The sequence below is a fragment of the Urocampus carinirostris genome, chromosome 11 (genome assembly GCF_059441175.1).
Source record: "Urocampus carinirostris isolate Australia breed hairy pipefish chromosome 11, RoL_Ucar_1.0, whole genome shotgun sequence".
Lineage (NCBI taxonomy): Eukaryota > Metazoa > Chordata > Actinopteri > Syngnathiformes > Syngnathidae > Urocampus > Urocampus carinirostris.
The window spans coordinates 6,635,327-6,642,981 of NC_142359.1; positions in this window are offsets into that span (position 1 = coordinate 6,635,327).

Sequence of the window (7,655 nt, forward strand, 5' to 3'; positions counted from 1 at the left end):
ATCATTTTTGCCGTTCCATGTATTCCGTTACTCCCCAAGCCTGCACAAAATTTAGTCATTTTATTTATATTTAGTTTATTTTGTCTTTTATTAGCATATTTGGTATTGGAGTCATCCAAAAGTCATTGAAAGTAATCCAGTTAAAGTAACCCGACCCAACCCTGTTCATACATCATTTTCATGCCCAAATTCAAACACAATCCCATCTGTTCATCATTCTCTCCTGATTATCCATCCACCCATCATTATCAGCACCGCTTATCCTCAGTAGGGTCGCGGGGGTGGTGGAGCCTGTCCCAGTTATCTTGAGGCTATGGGCACGCAGAGACAGACAACTCACTCAGTCATTCACAACCAGGGACAATTTGGACCTGACATGCATGTTTTTGGAATGTGGGAGGAAACCGGAGTTCCCGGAGGAAACCCACGCAGGCACAGGGAGAACATGCAAACTCCACAAGGGAAGGAAAATTGGAATCACTCAAGAGGGTCAAAATAAAAATGATCATGTTTGTTATTGCAACTTCCAATAATTTTAGAACGCCTTGAACTCATAACTGTCAACTTTTCCCTGTGCTTGATACGTTTGTTAAATATCTCGAATTGTGTACGCCGTGTCACCATTTATTGTCAGGACCAGAACGGAGACAGGACCCACTTGCGTTGCGTTTCTCACAAGTTTTATTGGAAGAAAGAGAAAGGGTGTAACCCACGATCCGGTGTGTGCTGGACGCGGGAACGGAAAAACGGGTCAGTAGCTGCGACAGGAGAGCAAAAACGTGGTCTGGGTCAGAAGCGAGTCGTAAGCCAGGAAAGGAGAGTAGACGTGGTCAGGGCCAAAAAGGACGTCTTTAGCCGGGACGGGAGAGTAGACATGGTCAGGATAAAAAACGGGTCGAAGCCGGGGGACGGACAGGAGCAAAAAACAGGTGGGAGTCAGGGTTGAAAAAGGCTCGCTTTGTGTTAACAGAGGTTCGCAGACTAACTGACAAAAGGGGACAGATAGGAGTGGGTTTAAATAGGGACAGAGAGCCAATCAGAGTCCAGGGCAGTTGGTGCCAAAGGAGCGGGCACAGGTGATGCATATCGGTAATCACGACAGGCTATGGTAGCTGGACTTGAACCCTGAACCTCTGCACTGTGGAGCTGTGCGCTAACCACCCATCCGCCGTGCCGCCTTTTCCTGATTAATGAAAGGAAAAATGAGTTGAACATTTTTGGATATTAGCTCAAAAGCCTTTAGATAGATAGATAGATAGATACTTGATTCATCCCGGTAGGGAAAATCACACTTCCAGCAGTCTCCTTTGTTGTTTATTAACAGATTAACAGGATGGCCTCGGGGTGCTGTGTTGTAGTTTAGCAACAGCGGAGTGGATGACGTCACACGCTAGGCCAAATGTTTGACGTCCCTGCAGCAGATGGAAATCTTTGTGCCCAGGGTTACACCACCTCGTGTTCACGTAGATAGCGAGTCCACGTCTTCTCCGCTTCCCGCAGGCTTTCGTGTATCTGTCTAACAGCGCTGTAGCCGGGTAGCTCCACGTTAGCATCCGGGATGCTAGACATTAGCCACGTTTCTGTAAAACACAGCAAACTCCAGTCCCTGTACACTTTGATGATTTTCACCAGCACAGCCAGTTCGTCTGTCTTAATTGGTAGAGAGTTCACATTTCCAATTATTACGGACGGTACCGAAGGCTTACAACGCCGCTAGCCGCTTAGCTAGCTCCGGCTCTGCATCCACGATAGGGCCTCTTCATCACACCGGCATGAGAATTCTTCAGGGCAAGGAGTTGATTCCTCGAATAAACACATTTTTGTGCGTTAAAACCCATAACCATAGGATAGAAAGTAATCCAAATTGTAGTTGTCAAACGGGACAAAGAACACCGAAGATAGAAGCAGACACTTAAAAACAATAAATCACAAAAGTGCGAAATAACACGGAGCTGCTGGAAAGGCTGCCGCTTTGATCTGATCCAACCTACTAAAATGGAAAATGGAGGATTGACGTCTAAAACCGTTAAACAGCACTCAATTCAGTTAGAAAACTGGTGTCAAACAGGCAGCCCGCGGGCCAGGTTAGGCCCACCAATGGTTTAAATCCGGTGAGAGAGAGTGAGAGAAGCGCAAGAGGAAAATGAACTGTAGTTTGAAATATTTCCACCAGATGTCACCAAAGCCAGTTAACACTTGCAAAGCAATTGGGGTAGTATTTCTTTATTTCTCTCTGACTCACTTCTTTTTTATTTATTTCTCCCTCTTTTTCTTTCTCATGTTCAATCTCTCTTTCACTCTCTTTTCCTCTTTTCTCTCTCACTCTCTAACTCCTTCTTTTTCTCTGTCTTACTCTCTTTATATAGTCTCTCTCTAATTTACACTTTACTTCTCTTTCTTTCTATTTTTCTCTTGCTTTTCTCACCCTCTTTCTCTCGCTTTCTCTCTCTCTCTCTCTCTCTCTCTCTGTCTCTTTCTCTCTCTCCCCTCTCTCTTTAACTTGTGCTCTCTCTCTCTTTCTACTTCTGTCTTTCTCTATCTCTTTCTCTTTCTATTTATCTCTCTTTTTTCTATTTGCGTGTATCTCTCTTTCTGTCTCTTTTTCTCTCTTTCTCCCTCTCTTCATTTCTCTCTCGTTTCTACTCTCGTTTTCTCCTTCTCTTTTTCTCTCTCGCTCTCTTTCTGTATCTCTGTCTCGCGCTGTCTATATCTCCTTTTCTCTTTTTCTTTCTTTCTTCCACTCTCTTTTTCGCGTCCTTTTTCTCTTTCTATATTTCTCTCTCTTGTGCTCTCCTTCTCTCTCTCTCTATTGTGCTCTCCTTCTTTCTCTCTCCCTCTCTCCAACTTGTCACTAACTTCACTTTGTCTCTTTTTCTCCTGCTGACTCTTTTTCTTTCTGTCGTTTCGCTTCTCCTATTCTTTTTATCTTTCTCTTTTTTCACTTTCTTTTTCTCTCTCTATATTCATTTCCCCCTTCTTCTCCATTCATATCTCTATTCTGCTCTCTCTTTTTCTCTTTCTCTGTCTTTTTCTCCCTCTCTCTCTTTCTCTTAAACTTACTAGTCTGGCCCTCGTGAGATTTTTTTATAGCATTTGTGGCCCCCAACTAAAACGAGTTTGAAACCCATCTCATCTGATCTCATCAGTTGCACTGCTTATCCTCAGTAGGGTCGCGGGGGTGCTGGAGCCCATCCCAGCAATCGTCGGGCAGTGGGCAGGGGACACCCTGAACTGGTTGCCAGCCAATCGCAGGGCACACGGGGACAGACAACTCGCTCGCTCATGCACACCTAGGGTCAATTTGGACCGGCCAATTCACCTGAAATGCATGTTTTTGGAATGTGGGAGGAAACCGGAGTGCACGGAGGAAACCCACGCAAGCACGGGGAGAACATACAAACTCCGCACAGTAAGGCCAGGAGCTGGATTTGAACCCACGCAGGAGGTTCCCACGACCTCACCCTGAGTTAGAAGATCTGTATTAATAACGCATTACACTACTTATTACAGGGCAGCGCGGCGGAGCAGTGGTTAGCGCGTGTGCGGCACAGTTCGAAGGTCTTGGGAACTTCCTGTGTGGGTTCAAATCCAGCTACCGGACTTCCTGTGCGGAGTTTGTATGTTCTCCCCGTGCTTGCGTAGGTTTCCTCCCACATTCCAAAAACATGCATGTCAGGTGAATTGGCCGGTCCAAATTGTCCCTAGGTGTGAATGAGAGAGCGAGTTGTCTGTCCCCGTGTGCCCTGCGATTGGCTGGCAACCAGTTCAGGGTGTCCCCTGCCCACTGCCCGACGATTGCTGGGATGGGCTCCAGCAACCCCGCGACCCTACTGAGGATAAGCGGTGCAGCTAATGAGATGAGAGATGAGACTACTTATTACTGAGAAAAGTAATTGCATTACTCTGGACAACAGTCAATAAAAACAACCTGTTTTCTGAACTTTCCCCACCCGTCATCCAGCGTGTCTCTAAAATATGTGAACCTTATCCTTTTTAAAAAGGAGGAAGCCCACAAAATCCTTCCCCTGTCCGCTGCCCACTATGTGCTGAGCTAGTGGAAAAAGCAACGTCTGTTGAAGACGCCACAACGTGTAGAAAAATCAGGTGACCTCCAGGAAACCGTATTCATGCCTCGCTTGAGTAAGACCGACAACATTGTTATTTTCCGATTGCTTGGAAAAAAGTGTCTTTTTTTTTGCTGTTTCATCCGTCCATTATCTACACGCTTATCCTCAGTAGGGTCGCGGGGGTGCTGGAGCCCATCCCAGCCATCTTCGGGCAGTGGGCAGGGGACACCCTTAACTGGTTGCCAGGGTTGGGTAGGGTTACTTTAATTTGATTATTTTCAATGACTTTTGGATTACTCCAATAGCAAATATGCTAATAAAAGACAAAAGAAACTAAATATGAATAAAAGTATGACTCACAACACGTGGTAAGCTTTCTCTCCTGGCCTTTGATATCTTTGATCTCCGGCAAAACTAACATCAAATGCAGGGTTGGGTAGGGTTACTTTAACTGGATTACTTTCAATTCCTTTTGGATTACTTCAATACCAACTATGCTAATAAAAGACAAAAGAAACTATGAATAAAATGATGACTCACAACACGTGGTAAGCTTTCTCTCCTGGCTTTGATCTCTTTGATCTCTGGCAAAACTAACATAAAATGCAACCAGGGTTGGGTAGGGTTACTTTAACTGGATTACTTTCAATGACTTTCGGATTACTCCAATACCAAACATGCTAATAAAAGACAAAAGAAACTAAATATGAATAAAATGATGACTCACAACACGTGGTAAGCTTTCTCTCCTGGCTTTGATCTCTTTGATCTCCGGCAAAACAAACATAAAATGCGACCAGGGCTGGGTAGGGTTACTTTAACTGGATTACTTTCAATTACTTTTGGATGACTCCGATACCAAATATGCTAACAAAAGACAAAAGAAACTAAATTGGATAAAATGATGACTCACAACACGTGGTAAGCTTTCTCTCCTGGCTTTTATCTCTTTGATCTCCGGCAAAACTAACATCAAATGCAGGGTTGGGTAGGGTTACTTTAACTGGATTACTTTCAATGACTTTTGGATTACTCCTATGCCAAATATGCTAATAAAAGACAAAAGAAACTAAATATGAATAAATTTATGACTCACAACACGTGGTAAGCTTTCTCTACTGGCTTTGATCTCTTTGATCTGCGGCAAAACTAACATCAAATGCAGGGTTGGGTAGGGTTACTTTAACTGGATTACTTTCAATTACTTTTGGATTACTCCAATAACAAATATGCTAATAAAAGACAAAATAAACTAAAGTCTTGGGATTCAAGAAATGCCAACCATTCCTTAGTTTCTATTTTCTTTTTCACTCGCAACTTTACTGTGCATATGACAATAAACACTTGGAATTGAGTTTAATTCACTCAACTCATCACAGCAACATCAAGATCGTTCTAAAACAAGATACCGGGAAAATATAAAGCCGCATAGCTCACCTAAGTTCTCTTGCAGCCATCACGTTCAATAATGATACGTAACCATGGTCTTCTTACAACCGTGAGTGTAGTTAATCCAGGAGAGTAAAATATTTACAAATACAGACTAATGAAACATGTTTCTTTATGGCGTAGTTTAGCAAGCTTGCTATTCAGTCATCTTTTTCGGCCAATTGCAGGGTTTGTTTTGGCCCTCTAGCCAATCCGAGGCTCCGAATAACTTCAGCCAATAGCGATCGATTTAACGGATGATTGACACATCTTTTTCGGCCAATTGCAGGGTTTGTTTTGGCCCTCTAGCCTATCCGAGGCTCCGAATAACTTCAGCCAATAGCGATCGATTTAACGGATGATTGACACATCTTTTTCGGCCAATTGCAGGGTTTGTTTTGGCCCTCTAGCCAATCCGAGGCTCCGAATAACTTCAGCCAATAGCGATCGATTTGACGGATGATTGACACATCTTTTTCGGCCAATTGCAGAGTTTGTTTCGGCCCTCTAGCCTATCCGAGGCTCCGAATAACTTCAGCCAATAGCGATCGATTTAACAGATGATTGACACATCTTTTTCGGCCAATTGCAGGGTTTGTTTCGGCCCTCTAGCCTATCCGAGGCTCCGAATAACTTCAGCCAATAGCGATCGATTTAACGGATGATTGACACATCTTTTTCGGCCAATTGCAGGGTTTGTTTTGGCCCTCTAGCCTATCCGAGGCTCCGAATAACTTCAGCCAATAGCGATCGATTTAACGGATGATTGACACATCTTTTTCGGCCAATTGCAGGGTTTGTTTTGGCCCTCTAGCCAATCCGAGGCTCCGAATAACTTCAGCCAATAGCGATCGATTTAACGGATGATTGACACATCTTTTTCGGCCAATTGCAGAGTTTGTTTCGGCCCTCTAGCCTATCCTAGGCTCCGAATAACTTCAGCCAATAGCGATCGATTTAACGGATGATTGACACATCTTTTTCGGCCAATTGCAGGGTTTGTTTCGGCCCTCTAGCCTATCCGAGGCTCCGAATAACTTCAGCCAATAGCGATCGATTTAACGGATGATTGACACATCTTTTTCGGCCAATTGCAGAGTTTGTTTCGGCCCTCTAGCCAATCCGAGGCTCCGAATAACTTCAGCCAATAGCGATCGATTTAACGGATGATTGACACATCTTTTTCGGCCAATTGCAGAGTTTGTTTCGGCCCTCTAGCCTATCCTAGGCTCCGAATAACTTCAGCCAATAGCGATCGATTCAAATGATGATTGACACATCTTTTTCGGCCAATTGCAGAGTTTGTTTCGGCCCTCTAGCCTATCCTAGGCTCCGAATAACTTCAGCCAATAGCGATCGATTCAAATGATGATTGACACATCTTTTTCGGCCAATTGCAGAGTTTGTTTCGGCCCTCTAGCCTATCCTAGGCTCCGAATAACTTCAGCCAATAGCGATCGATTCAAATGATGATTGACACATCTTTTTCGGCCAATTGCAGAGTTTGTTTCGGCCCTCTAGCCTATCCTAGGCTCCGAATAACTTCAGCCAATAGCGATCGATTCAAATGATGATTGACACATTGGTTAGCCAATGAAACGCCGGTATATAAATCCCAGCATACTACTCCACGTTCGGGGGAAAATCGAGTCGGCGGCTGTTGCGTAAGTTGCGAGACCTTGCGATTTTAATATCGAGCCATATATAAGGCGCACTGTATTATAAGGCGCATGGTCAGCTTTTGAAAAAAATAAAGGCTTTTAGGTGCTCCTTATAGTGCGGAAAATACGATACTCTGCTTTGAAACCCAACATTAATCCGGTATTCCCTCAAACAACCTTTTTTTAGTCCTTCATACGTTTTGTACATCATTATTTTCCACTAGCTTGACCCTGAAGGGGAACAACATTACTTTCCTCCGTTCTGCTTGTAAAAAAGTGTATTTTTGGCTGATGTGCTATTCTGTGTCATGTTTTTTTTCCATTTTCCAAGTCTTGTTCCCAGTGTGAATGAACAACACACTTGCGATTGACTATCTATTCAAATGTCATAAGATCACAAGGACGGGTAGAAATGATCATGCCATCGAGTCTTGTAACCAGAATGTACCGTATTTTCCGCACTATAAGGCGCACCGGGTTATAGGGCGCACCCCGAAAA